Source organism: Delphinapterus leucas, chromosome 14 (assembly GCF_059928025.1).
Source record: "Delphinapterus leucas isolate spDelLeu-1000000601 "Yukka" chromosome 14, BTC_Dleu_Yukka2, whole genome shotgun sequence".
NCBI classification, from domain to species: Eukaryota; Metazoa; Chordata; class Mammalia; order Artiodactyla; family Monodontidae; genus Delphinapterus; species Delphinapterus leucas.
Window position 1 is genome coordinate 50,087,720 of NC_143142.1, and position 14,985 is coordinate 50,102,704.

General features: G+C 48.4%; 1 long non-coding RNA gene across 2 annotated transcripts in view; it reads left to right on the top strand.

The window, feature by feature from the left end:
* Nucleotides 1-14,985, top strand: part of LOC111181523 (uncharacterized) — a 65,008-nt gene that overhangs the window by 3,362 nt on the left and 46,661 nt on the right. For both annotated transcript variants that reach the window (XR_016387619.1, XR_002646523.3), the window contains exon 2: nt 7,899-8,122. This is a non-coding gene — a long non-coding RNA (uncharacterized LOC111181523). The remainder of the gene's footprint in view (nt 1-7,898; nt 8,123-14,985) is intronic.

A 14,985-nucleotide genomic window follows, 5' to 3' on the forward strand; every position in this document is an offset into this window, starting at 1 on the left:
TAAGTCCCTGCAGCCAGGGACTAACTCTTGCCTAGAGTGTACATCATTCTCTTAACTCATCATAGTTTTTTTCCCATTATTTCCTCTCCTAGGAATGCTGCAGTTCAGATGCTACTTCCAATGAAAAGCTCCCTGCCACCTGATGCACCTTCCTTTCCCTCCCCTTCCCCTGCACCCACCCTGTGCATGCGTGTATGAGGGCATTGAACACAGCGTGTTCTGCTGGGCACCTTTCCATAATCCCTTAGGAAATTCTTCTGAGTTCAAACACCAATCCCCTACTACGGAGGAATCTGACAAGTGGGTGTCTCACCATCTGGCTTCCCAGCGCAAAATTCAGTCCTGATTTTGCCTAATCCCTTTCTTCCCGAACTCCTTCCCTTGGGATCTGGAACATCACCATTCTTTTATTTTCCTTTTTCCTAACCAACCACTGATCCTTTCTTTGACAGTTTTTTCCTTCTACCAAATGGTTTCTAATCACACTATAGTTTTTTCAAAATATTGGTTATGTGGGACTTCCCTAGTGGCACAGAGGTTAAGACTCCGTGCTCCCAATGCACGGGGCCTGGGTTCAATGCCTGGTCAGGGAACTAGATCCCACATGCGTGCTGCAATTAAGAGTTTGCATGCCGCAATGAAGACCCAGCGCAACCAAATAAATAAATATTAAAAAAAAGAAATAATAATGAATAAAATTTTAAAAAATATATATATATAGGTTATGTAGACACATCCTCCCCAGCAGATATACATTTTTTAAGTTTCCCAGGTGATTCTAATGATCAGCCAGGCTTGGAACCAGCTCTTCCTTCTCAGTCCTTACATGTCGAGGGTTCCTTGTTGCTTGGTCAAAGGCCCTCTGCCCTCCTCAGTCTATACTTTCCCCAGACATTTCACCAACTCATGGGGCCTCAGGTACCATCTAAATGCAGATCAGGGACTTCCCTGGTGGCCCAGTGGTTAAGAATACACCTGCCAATGCAGGAGACACAGGTTCAACCCCTGGTCCGGGAAGATCCCACATGCCGTAGAGCAACTAAGCCCACACACCACAATTACTGAGCCTGTGCTCTGGAGCCCACGAGCCACAACTACTGAGCCTGTGCGCTCTAGGGCCCACGTGCCACAACTACTGAGCCCACCTGCTGCAACTTCTGAAGTCCACACACCAAGAGCCCACGCTCCTCAACAAGAGAAGCCACCGCAATGAGAAGTCTGCACACTGCAACAAAGAGTAGCTCCCGCTTGCCACAACTAGAGAAAGCCTGTGCACAGCAACGAAGACCCGAGGCAGCCAAAAATTTAAAATATATATATATAAATGCAGATCACTTTCAGATTTGCATCTCTTATCTGGATTTTTCTCCAAAGATGCATAGCCAGATATAAAATTCCCTGCCTAGATATAAATTCAGATGCTTATCACACTCAGCATCTCACACTCAGCTTGGCAAAGGCAGAATCCATCCTCCTCCTTGCTCCTCCAAACACACTCCTCCTTCAGCACTTCCTATCTCAGCAAATGCCACCATTATTCACCAGTTGTTCAAACTAGAAACCTGGGTGTCATCCTTGACTCCTCCCCTTCGGTCACCTCCGCACTGTAACCCCACTCCAGCCACCATCATCTCCCTTGAGGACTCCTACGTTGCCTTTTTATCTTTCTGGCTCACCTCTGGTCCCTCCAACCCAGTTCCCACATACAGTTCCATATGACCTCTTCAACAATATAGATGTGCAATGTTTAGATCGTGCCCTCTACCTGAAACCCTTCAGTGGCTTCCCATGTTCCCTAGAATGAAGTCCAATGTCCACAACATGGATTTACAGGCCTTCAGAGAGCTGCCCACCTCTCCAACCTTGCCTCTCACCCAGCTCTCTGCACTCCAGTCCAGTTTTCACTTTTGTCAGTTCCACCAACCAGCTGTGTTCCCTCCTCCCTCAGGGCCTTTACCCATGTTGCTACTGCTTCTGCCTGGAAGCTGCTTTTCTCCCCAAACCACCCTCCTAGGGTCTCATTTATTTCCACCCACTTTTCCTGTCTTGGCTGACATGCTATTATTTTAGCCTTCCCCATCCCTCTGGTTTGGTTAAAACTCCTGTTCCGCGCTCCCATCACTCTTGGTCATCTGCTGTCAATTAAGCAGTTGTAGTATGCCCAGCCCCGAGGATAGAGACAAGGACAAACAAAGCAGAACAGTCCCTGCTCTCAGCAAGCCCCCCCTCCCCCGTCTAGCAGGGGAAGAGAGACCATGGATCTGTCTTTTCCGCTGGACAGAAACTCCCTGTGGGCAGTCGCCGGAGTCATCAAGGATTGAGTGGCAGAGCAGTGACAGACGATTAGCAATGAAGAGGGTGAGAGAAATGCGGGAGCACATCCACTCAAGGAGGAGAAGCTTTGGGCTGGGGAGAAACATGTTCCACGTCCACCTTGGTGGCACCATCACTGCACACCGTGAGCACAGGCAGGGACTCCACACGCGCTGCCTCAGGTGTGGCTCACATGCTTCCATATCTATTGCTGGAGATAAATTAACAGCGTGGGTCCACTTACACAAGGAGTTTTTTCAATAAATACATACTACAGTACTATACAATCCTCGGCTGGTTGAATCAATGAATGTGGAACCGTGCATCTGGAGGGCTCACTGTAAAGTTATACGCAGATTTTCAGTTTTATGTGGGTGGGCCCCCAACCCCCATGTTGTTCTAATGTGCTTGTTAAGCTACCCCATCTCACCTGAGATGTAAAGCATCTACTCAACTGTCTCATCAATTTCAGGAAAAGTAGTGGGTATTGGGATCATGCTATTGGATGGAAGACACACTGCCCCCTTCTCTTGATAACTTGTGTGAAGTACAATGGGCGTTGCTCACTGTATGAACAATGGCTGCTCCAGTTGGTATGGGACTCCTTGATGATGCGAAGTAACCTTGAAGCTGAAGTCAAGACCCTCAAAATCCGCAACCCACAGCCGCCACGAGAGGAGCAGAGCGTGCAGTGCCTGTTCATAGGGATGTGCAGGCCGAATTAGCCCCACTACAACCAGAAGCTGACGGAGCCCCTCAGAGATGATCACAGTCTCGTCTGGATTTGTTCTTTGGACATCACCTCTCGGGAACCTTCTCTGATCTCTGTTCCCACCTTTAAACCAAGTGCGATGTCCCTCAAGGCGGCGCTCCCAGGGGCCTGTTTCCTCCACAAGACACCTTATGTCATGCGGATTGCAGGCTCACTTGGGCAGAGGCAGTTTCTGGTCCATCACTGTTTTCCCGAGCCTTGCAGGCCCTAGTGATGATTGCGGAGGACCTTATTGTTTAAACGATCCTTGTCTAGGAGAGAGCTCAGGCCAGAGAGGGGTGGGCCGGGGCCCTGGTTCACATAGTTGTTTGCTAATTTTTCACCTGACAGATGCATGGAAATATTTAAAGGTGGGAAAGAGAGAGAAATTGAAAATAGCCCTGATGCTAACATTTGCAGAGTCCAGGGCAAGAGTACAAATGGAGGCCTACTTACCAGGTGTCTTGCTATTTACATGCACAAATCAAGCTAATGAACTGTAAAATAAAATACCTTCTACCCTTCTACCTCAGCAAACATACCTTCACATCTCAGAAGACCAGAGCTCAATTTAGAATTCTCAGATTCCGTGGAGTTCTGCTGCAGACGTGGTGGCACGGGGACAGCCATGCCAGCGCCGGGCCCCCTCCCTTTCACCCCTTGCTGCACTGGGCATCATGAGGCTACACGTGTGCACATGTGTGGTAACCTGCCCATCTTCTCCCTGACCCTCACAAACAGCCTCCTCTTTACCACGCCTGGGCCTGGGGGTGTACACGTGGAGCCCAGGGACGAGGCCCACAGAGGCCATCTGGGGCCATTTGGGCAGGAGGTCCTGGGGTCCCTGGTATCCAGAGCACATTCAGGAAGGGGGGGGTGGCGAGAACCAGGGTGGACGTGTGTCCCTCCCTCCACTGGGAGCAGAAGGGCATGGCCAGGAGAGGGCCCTCTTGTGCAGGCCAGGGACTCGCCTGCTACTGTGGTCTGAGTCCTGAGAAGGCCTCTATGAGGAACATGAGTGAGGGGCAGGCTGCTGCTGACCCTGAAGCTAGCGGGGTGGGGGAACGACAGGCAGAGGCGGGTCCAGGTGGAGAGCCGTATTCAGATGAGGTGGCAGGAAGTTAACATGATTTCCATCCTTTAGCCAGGGTTTCTCCGGGAAGGGGGAGGTGACATCTTCTGCTCAGTGGCAGGTGGGGGCCGGAGGCTTGGAGAAGGGTCATGGGAAAGTTTGGAAAAGGCTACGTTCAATAGTATCATGAGAAAGGACAGATAAGGAAACTTTCAGAGGAAACTGGCCGCGCCACAGGCCTGCTGCGGCTGCCACCTACCTGTGGGCAGGCTGCGCACAGCTCAACTCCAGATGCACCTTTTACATCGACGACAACGTGATGGCGACCCCTCAAGCCGGGCACTGAGTCAGGCATTGCACCTCCAGCGCAGTCACACCTGGCGGCTCCAGGCTCACGCAATCTCCTCTCTGAATTTTGACCTCAACTGTTAATATTGCTTTGCAGAGTCTGAATAAGAGAAAATAGTTTTAAGGGCCCCCATGCTTACTGTAATTACTCCGTAAAGCCATGCCTATTCTATAAACACTAATTTAACATTACAAATGTGGCCCCCAAACGCTGACAAAGTTGTCCCCGAATAGTGGGGTACTTCCCTTTAATTCTGAGAGCCAGGATCATGCTCCCGGGATGGTGTTTTCCTCATCCTTGTTGCCCCTGTAAACCCCCTCTGAGCACTGGTCCTTCTCTTGTCTCTCGAGGCCCCACCCATTACTTAAAATGAATTATTATTTTAGCATTTACTCTTTGTGCATATTATAGAGAAAGAAAACAATTGTAATTACTATAATTCTGCCATCTCTGAGGTTGCCTCCCTATTTTGCTCTCTGCAAACCTCAAATTTGCTAATCCCCAGGCTGTGACAACACCTCCCTTCTTAAACTGGCAGCCTGCTTCAATTTTTCCCCCCGTGTCATTGTTCCTATTTCTGCCACTACGTTGTTGAGTTTTGTTTGCTTTCATTCACACATGACATTTTCTTTTCCGTCAGCTGTACTTGTACTTTGAGATAGTAGTGGAGACAGTCCAAAAGCTTTGGGGACAGTTGGTTGTGGAATAAAACAGTGATGATATGGAGACTCGGGGATGTTCATTTTCTAAGCTTGCAAAGAAATCCTCAAAAGACTGAGGAGCGGAGGCCTCCTCTCAGGTGCCTTTTGTTCCACGTCTTCACGAGTCATTGCTGCTCCTGCCCCAAGGCAGGTGAACCAGCCAGCCCAGGTCCCAGAGTGTGCCTAGCCCTGGGGACAGGGGCAGGGCCAGAAAAGCGCATGGCCGGCGGAGGGAGGGAAACCCATTCCAGGCAAAGGAATAGCATCGGCCACCTTCCTCATCGGTGGAACACTGGGGAGGCCCAGAGACCTGTAGGGCCCAGAAGCCTCCAGCCCAGCCTTGTCCAAGGAAGCCTGGCTTGCTGATGCGGCCTCCACCTGCCATTGTTTAGAAGAGCAAGAAATGGAATGTGTGATGGCGCTCACAATTTTTTAGAAAACTGTACATTCTACAAAATCTCAAACTACCTATGATGCCCTATGACCGGTCTCGTTATCTTTTGTTTTTAACTCTTACTGGGGCACCCTTGAATGTCGAATGGATCCTGACCAAGTCCAGCTGCCCTGGCCTCCATCTCGCTTCTCTCAGGGCTCCTGGACGCCCTCACCCAACACCCCCCAGCTCTGCCATGGCTGCTCTGAGCCCATCCCTGGACCTGGGTGCAGAATGGCTCCTGACCTCTTGCCTTAGCCCGTGCTCACCTCTGCAATTCTCTGATCCTGTTGTGGAGCAATTTCTGAAATGATCTATTTGGTTCTCCACCTACTACACTAAGGATCTGAACTTTTTGTAAGGATTGGGAATCGTCAGTATGAATTGAACATCTGAACATTTGTACTCTTCTCTAAGACAAGGAACTTCTCATGAATTGTAGCTGGCGTATAAGGCATTTTCCCTGTACTAAATGGCCCTGACCAATATGCACTTGGAGTTCTTGCCTTCTGATTTTCATTTCTGCCATTAAAGTGTTGGCTTCAGACTTCTCTCCTAGCACATCCATACACTTAGCAGATTTTCTGTTTTCAATATGCCGTGGACTAAAGTGACAGATCCCCAAAGGTGTTAGAAGTATGTCTAAAATCATCACAGATGCCCGTGAGTGAGGCCTTGGGTGAGCATTCAGGGACCAGGGCCATGTGCTTCAGTGTATGGACTTTGATTTAGTTTGGTGAATGAAAGACCTTTTTTCTTTTTTTTAATCTTATAAATCCTTTTGGCTTCATCTCTAAAATGGGTTAACCAATCTTGTTTACCTGGGTTTTCAGAGATTTTTAGAAAATAAACATTTTTATTAAAGCATAACTCACATAAAAAAGTACACAAATCATAAGTGTACAGTGAGATGAATTTTTACAGAGTAAACACCTGGTAATCCTTCAAGAAATAGAACATCAGTGCCTCTAAAGCCGCCTGTTCTATGCCCATTGCCAATCCTCTCTACTCCCTACTACTCAAAGATTCATCTTTGAGTCATGTAGCCATGCTTCATTTTCATTGCTGTATAGTTTTCCATTGTGAGAACACACTACAATGTATCCATTCCTCTGCTGGACATTTAAGTGGTTTCCAGGATTTGGGGGTTCTGTTGGATTACACTGCTATGAACGTTGTACATACCTTTTGATGCACTCATGTACACATTTCTGTCATTAATCCCAAGAATGGAATTGCTGGATCATAGGCTATGGCTTAATAAATCCTGCCAATAGTTGTGGCAAGTGATTGTACCAATTTACCTTCCCACCAGCAGCAAATAAGAGTTCCAATTACTCCAAATGATCAAGGAACTTTTTGTTGAACTTTATAATGAATTACTGTGTTTACCAAATAAATGCCCCTAGTAGGAAGCAGTGGAGTGTGGCAGAAATCATGCTAAAGGGAAACTTCATGTGAAGCGTGAAATTGTTCTGGACCATGAAGTCCTCATTTCTGAAGCAGAGCTGACCTCTAAGACCACTTTCATCTTTAACACTGTTGGCTCATTTTGTGATTCTCATAAGAAGTGCTTCATTCGTCATGTACTTTCTGGTGTCTCCCTGTGCCAGGCCAAGGACCAGCTCTGGGTGGACGCTAAACAACAGATGTATACACGTGGGCCATCGATGCCCGGCTTCACGTGCACAGGTTAAACTGGAGCAAGGACGCTGACCGCTGAAGGGTTTAGGAAGGGCGGGTGGTAAATGAGCAAGAGACATTTGCAAGAAGAGTTCTTGGGCCCAGAGTGGTGTTATTTTGTTCCAGGCAGCACGGCTGAGCTACGAGAACAAACGGTCCGAGTCCAAAATGAGCCAAGGACGAGGCAATGCTGGGGCCACTGTGGGCGAGTCACCTCACTGCTTGGCAACACACACCAACCTCCTCTATGCCCGCGCAAGAAGGTGGCTGCTATCACCTCGGTCAGCCTCCTGCCTTTGACGCTCTACTGCATCAAAGTCTGAGCTCTGTCTTTGGGTGGATGGAGCCTGTGGCTGTACTCAGGCCTGAGCTGCACGAGAGACTTGGAGAATGAGGACCTGGCATTTTCAGTTTCTGCAGAGGGTAGGGGCCCCCAAGCTCAGGAAGGGGTTTGGATGTTGGACCACTAGAACTATGGTTACTGATGATAACAAGAGCTGAAGCAATTATCAGTTGTCATCCTTCCTGTAGTTTTTAAAAAAGATCACAGCCAAAGAGGATTAAAACACTCTTTTATTCCTCATTGTTTTCTACAGTTAAAGCTCCCAGGATCCACACCTTAGATCCACGCCACAACTGTCACATGTTCAGAAGTGACACAGCTTCTCAAAACCACGCAAGGTATGCAGGACGACTGGCCGAACTGAGTGGTGGATAGATCAAGGCCCTGCAGCTCCCCACTGTTGGAAGCAGCCGTCTAACAGGGCAAGTGTTTGTTACCAGATCTGGAGCACAGTGGTTCATGATTCCTCGATTAAAGGTTTGTCTCCTTCACACAAAGACCTGATCGGGAGCTCATTCTAAGAGCGATGGAAATCTGCTTCCTCCCACCTGCCCAGATGTGCAGCTGCGCACTGACAAATGCACACATGCCGTAAACACGCCAGTGTCACCCTCCTTAGCCCCCGGCCCTCCTGGCCACTCCCCTGTGGCTGGGCAGCCCGGCTGGCCTTTGTATCACTGAGTCCCCCTCACCCGGCCAGTTATGGACGGTGAAACAGACACATCTTCCTCTCCGCATCCTGACCTTTGCCCTTCATGCTGCTTCCTCTGGCTAAGTTGCCTCATCCTCTCCTGAGGTCTTTTCCCCCGGCTCCTGCTACAGGGCAGGCAGGCAGTCAACTCAGTCTGAGAGGAGAGGACTCGGTGCAGAAGAATACGACCTAAAATATCTCATGGGCAGGAGCCCAGCCCTCGCCCTCCCCATGTTCCTGGTGAGTCACTTTAGGCACTGCCTTCGTCCTGGGGCTCTTTTAAAAAGCAGATGCTCCCAGAAGAGGTCAAATGTTGAGTCATCACCCTTGGTGTCCTACTGTGGGTTATTTTCATCAGATCACTTTCCTCTGAATTAGGAGGAGTCTCTAGGGGTGGAGGGAGCTTCTAAAGGTCAGCAAAGGGAGCCGAGGAGTAAGGAGGAGACCTGCTAACAGATCTGATCCACGGCTCCGGAGTCCCCATCCCTTCCTCCCACTGGCCGCCATGCCCCACCCCACCCACCCCCACCTCCCAGGAGAAGAAGAGGCACAGCTCTAGCTGGCTGCCCCAGAGCCCGCTCCTGTCTGGGCCCACACCTCTAGCCCCAGCCCTTCCTACTCTACACTTTGCTCCTCAAGTCCCAAACCTTCACACCTACCAGCCTGCATTCTTAGCAGATCACATAGTTCCCGTTGCTACTCAGCATGAATGTAGCAAAACCAGATGCTGGAGTGGCCCTTTGCAGTTTACACATATGCTTATTCCATTTAGTCTTCACAACAAATCTGCAGTGGGTGGCTGTTATGCCCACCCCATCACTTAGGAACCTGAAGCTCTAAGAGAATTAAAAATAAAATGAAATAATATCCAAAGGCAGAGGGAGGGGAGGGAGGGGATGTTTTAAGGTCTCACAGCTACATAGTGGCCAAGCTGGTTTGAGTCAACAACTTATCAGATGTCTGGTCGGGTGCTGGAGGACATCAGAGGCATTCCTGGAGGACCCGGTCCCTCTTCCAGTGTCAGGTCTGAGCCACTCAAATCTTTGATCCTTCTTTCTTGCTTATTGCACTGGCAAGAATCTCCAGTGCAATGTTGAACAGAAGGAATGAGAACAGACGCCCTTGTCTTTTTTCTGATCACAGGGGGAAAGTGTTCATCTTTGATCATTAGGTTTGATGTTAGCTGTGGGGTTTTCATAGCTGCCATTTATCAGTTGAGGAAGTTGTCTTCCATTCCTAGTTCGCTGAGAGTTTTTAATCAGGAACAGAAGTAGGATTTTGTTAAATGCTTGTTCTGCATCTACTGAGGTCATCATATAGTTTTTCTTTTTAAGCTGTTAATATGAGGAATTAGATTGAGTACTTTTTGAACGTTAAACCAATCTTGAATTCCTGGGTTAAATCCCACTTGGTTAGGATGTGTTATCCTTTTAGTATATCGTTGGATTTGATTTGCTAAAATTTTGTTAAGAATTTTTGCCTCTGTGTTCATAATTCGTCTGTAGTCTCTTTTCTGGTCATTTCTTTGTTTGGTTTTGGTATTAGGGTAACACTGGCCTCATAGATTGGGTTTAGAGGTATTCCCTTCTCTTCAATTTTCTAGAAGACTTTGTGTATTATTTATTCCATAAATGTTTTGTTGAGTTATCTGTGGCTGTTTTGATACTTTTTGGTTGTGATTTAAAAAAAACATAATCCAGAAAATGTCAACATCAGGCAATCCCAATGGCTATTGTTGGCATCAGCATCCTCACCAGCAACAGACGGCATCATTATTGTTTATCATCCCTGACAACTCCCAGGAGGAATGAAGCTGGCATCTGAATGATGCTCTAGTGGTACTTTATGGGGCTGAAGTCACCAAGAGCTTCTTTCTCATTCGACCCAAACATTTCAGAAACCAATGGCTTCTGAGAATTAGTACTAACTCTTCCAGACCCTGACCTCTTTTGCACCGTTCAGATTCTTTCCATCCTTCCAGGCTTAGCTGGCATCTCTTTTGACTTCCCTGAGAATCTGCCAACACCCCACCCGGGCCTGTCTTTGAATTCCTGTCACCCTGACAGCCAGAACTACCCAGTTAAGCTCTTTGTGAAATTCTGCCTTGTGTTATTTTCTTGTTGATTCTTCTATATGTTTCTCTCTAACTAGATTATAAGTTACTTGTCTTCTATTGCCTCAAACACCTGATGGAAGGTTGACTGATTTAGGGCTAGTCATCCTAGCATATGGCATATGAATTTCTAACTTCACGATGTCTGCTCATTCAGCAGTGGTTCTGCTAGGAAACAAATACGAGGCAGAACATCTTTTCATATACAACTTTGTCTCATAAATGGCTGCATATGTTCTATGTCAGTTCTGCATATCTCCTAAACATTACTCGGTTTTCCTATTGGCAAAATGGCGGGCCTGAGTTTTTTCTCTTCATGAAAACTCTAGAAGCGTGGATGACAAGTTAGTGTCTCAATATCGGAAGCGTTTCTGCCTACATTTCATTACACTCTCCCATGAGGTGGAAAGAGCAAGTCTCATGCTCATATTTTAAGAGGCCTGTCTTTCCAGCCCTGGCCCAGTCCTGCCTCCTCTGAACTTGGCCTCACCACTCGCTCCCTGAGCCCCACACCCATGTGCTGTTCGGTGCCCCAGGCCTCGCGTTGTGCACTTGGCCTGGAAATCCACCGGGGTCTAATTCAAACATATCCTCAAGTGAATACTATCCACTCCCACCCCCAAGCAGAATGAATTACTCAAGTGTAAATTTCTAAAAACCACCTTTTTATCTGCTTCATTGCATTCTATTTTTTAAAATCTTTAGAACTCATTAATCAAACTCATTAATAAAATATGCCTTCATTTCAAAAATAAACAGGTTGATAGTCATTTCCGTCATTGGAGAGTTTGTCAGTATTTCCAAGGGCAGTGAGCATTGATTCTGAAGGCCCAAACCCAAGCTATTAGCAACTGTTAAAATAAACACGTCTACTACCAAAACCCAGGAAGTCTCTAAGTGCCGTCTTGTCTCACTGTTTTCCAGTTCCCCATTCTTGTGACCCTTGTTTCTCCCTGGCTATAGTCTCAAGTGTCTCTTTGTATCTGCTTGTGGCTCTGCCTTGGCCCAGGGCTCCTGGCTATTTGTTTACTCTTCCCTTTTCTTGCCTTTCTTTGTTGCCTTCCTCATTCTTTTATTGTTGTCATAACTTGGGCTGGCTGGACATTAGGTCACAGCAGGTCTTGGCAATCAGGAGTCAAGAATGACAGTGACTCTCAGAAACTTGCCTAGCCACAGAGCCCAGCCCTAGTGAGGGTGTTGTGATAGGCACCCCATCTTCACTTGTTGCCTCAGAGAAATCCAGCACAGCAACGTGTCTGCATAGTTATTCCCTTCCTACCTAATCCCTGGAGACCAGCTGTCAGCCTAAGACTGAGTAACACACAGCAGGTGCCTTGGACCCCTGGATCCTGAGTGTCAGAGCCACTTAGCTCACACACACACACCCAGGCCCAGTGGGTACCAGATCACAGTGTTGATTAACTGACATTATGTTCATGTGAGTTTTATGTGATTATATTTTTGTTCCCATTAGATTGAAGTTTAGTTTGAGTTAAAATAACACTTTAGCCTTTAAAGTTCCATGTTGCATTTTTGCAACTCTTCAGCTTACCAGCCACTCGGGTTATTTTTTAGTTTTTCTTTAAGTGTTATATGTTACATCCCAAATACGTGTATCTAAATTTGAAAAACACACCTTCCTCTGACAGATGATCTTCCAGGCCCCTCTTCTGCTCTCCTTCCCCTGCTTTCTTCCCTGGGCGGCTGACCCAGATCAAGGGCAGATCAAGGGCTCTCTAGCCCTCTGCTGCCCAGGTGGGTTTAGCCAACTGGGAACCAGAGCAGGAGATGGGTGGGGGAGAGGGACGTAGGGTATTTATTCCCCTAGCTCCCTCAGGGCAAGGTCACAGCTCTCAAATGGAGGACCCAGGTCCTCTCAAGGAAGACTTCTCTGTGAAGCTTTCTCCTTCTGTAGCAACTCCCGGAGCTGCACCCTCCCTTCTGGTTTCCTGACACCCCACCGCGCTGCTTTAAATTCTTCCTTTATTGAATCCTTCATGAGTTTTCCTAACTCTGTGCCGTTGATTTCCTGCTGATAGATTTCAAAAAGTGTTTGAAATTCTCATTCAGAGGTAATGGCACGTTGACAATGTCAAAGCACATTTGGGTGCAGACACCTAGACATCTCATAACAAAGGAGAACGACTGACTCAAATGGGAGCCTGGGTGAGAAACCCTTTGATTTCACTCAAGGCAGCTGCATCTCAAATACAGCATTTCTTTAATGCAACCGTCCTGTAATGACCATAAAACTCAGTGTTCTATTACTGCAGATCCTGTGTTGGGACTGATTAATGGCTTTGATTGCAGAATTACTGGGAAATGAGTAAATACCATAAAAGTTGTTTCGAAACGTGTTTTAAATCACCCCTGGAATTTGGAATCATGGCAATCTTAAACTCTTCCCTGCTTCTCCGTGTAGGGAGAAGTCAGGTTGTGGTTTTATGCCACCAGTATAAGCAACTCCATTCCCCTCTGCTCAGCCAGTTGGTGAAGTTTAGGGAAGGCGGGGGTTCAGCCTGAGAACCTAACCTGCAAGTCCCCAGGTGTTCTGTGTCCTGAGGACCTCCTGCATGCCAGGCCCTGCGCCCAGCGTGTCACGTGCAGGGTCTCATCCATCCTCAGCTCAGTCCTGTGATGGGGCTGCTGGTCTTTCTCCTTCACCTGCCCCCAGACCTGCTATGCTTTAGGCTCCCCGGTTCCATGGTGTCCCCACAGGCTGTCAAGGCCAGCAGACAGCCCCTCACTTGGAAGGGGACATGCAGGAGACGCCACTAATCACTCACATGGGCCTTCCCACGGGCTACCCCACCTACCAAGGTGACCAAGTTATGAGCCTAGGATTGCCCCACGATACCCGGCGACTCGCTCCCTGCCAGCACGTGATAGGCCTCTCAGAGGCCCAGTGCCCCATCTGTTGAGTCTCATGGAGGGAAAATGGTGTCTGGAGAGATGAGTGTTCCTCTTTCTCACTGCTCACAGGGTGACTTTATAGTTCAGGGAGCAAACAGGAAGTAGGATCTTGCTGTGTCTCCTACACAGAGGCATTGGGGTGGCTCCAGGCACCCCCCATCACCCCCCAACTGTCATCATGGCAATGCCACAGGAGCCGCTGTGCAGAGCTGAGCCCTCTGCCCCTCCCGGGCCACCCTGTCCCCAGCCCCAGCCCCTGCCTGGCCCCTCCCCAGCCCAGGACTGCACCTGCAGACCTGAGCCAGGTCAACCCATGTCAGGTGGCTTCACAGGCCACCCCGATTCCCTGGTTATTTTCTCTTAACTTCACCCTGCGTTTCACAGCCCTGAATTTTGGAGAGCCCCCTTCCCCCCGTCGCATTATGGCACGTGTTTTTGTGTGAGTGTTATTTACTTCGCTGTCCCAGTGAAGGAAGAAGGAAGTTGGAGGTTCCAGCAGCCCCATCAGGAGGCCGCCTTTCGAGGCCTGCCCTGCCCTCTGACCCCTTCCTGCCCTGGGTTCGTGACCCCACGCACAGGAGCGCCTCTGTCGCCTCTGGAACAGGCAGCCCCCCTCAGCCAGGGTGCCCACCCCAGGTTCCCAACAGCGCTCTCTGGAATGCAGAGCACTCAGGCTCGGCTCGGCTAGGCCTCCAGGAGAGCTGCAAGCCGGGCCTCGGAGCATCAGAGACACGAGCTGCACAGAGAGAAGTAATCGTGCTCTCAGAGGCCACTGGGCTGACCGCTCAGGGGGAGGGAAAAAGTTGCTCCTATTGGCAGCTCCAGTCTTGGCCAACCCCAGCCCTTCCTAACCCTCACCCGACCCTGCAGCCCCGCCCCAGGTTGCATTTCTGTGCACTGAGAAGCATTTAACGCTCCATGACCCACCTCATCCCAAGGTTTGGCATCGTATCTTACACACACACACGCATACATGCACAAAATACATATACACCTCTATACACATAATACATACAGGTTCATGCACAGTTATGCACACGTGTACACAGTTACACATAACGCGCACATATTCCATCTTACACACGTACACATACATCACACACACACACACACATATATATATATATACACTCTCACAAACTACACAACCAACCGTTAACAGTGGCTCTCTCTGTTGCCCAGGCAGAGTGGCACCAGTTCTGGTTCAATCCTTTCCACCCACCATCTCCCTTTGATGGGAAGTTGGGGGTAGGGGATAGTGGCCATTGGACCAGTTCATCCCCATCACACTGAGGTGCTATTAAATAAGTAACTTTTAGATTAAGAAGCAGAATGGCCATGATTTAGGATGTGTCTGCTTGTGACTGAGGCGAGTGTGTTTCTGAGGATCATACCTTTTCCTCTTTCCAGCTGTGGACTCATCCAGGGCAGGGATGCTTTCTGACTTTTTTATTTTTATTTTTTGATGTTTCGCTTGTTTTTACCCTAAGTCCTTATCACAGGCAGGTGGTGGGTGCCTGGTTTTAATGAATGGATGAAAGAACGAATGGATCAACAAATCCATTCATTAAAAGCAATGACTGTGATTAATGGTGAAGATGACCACAAAAACTAGATGTTTGA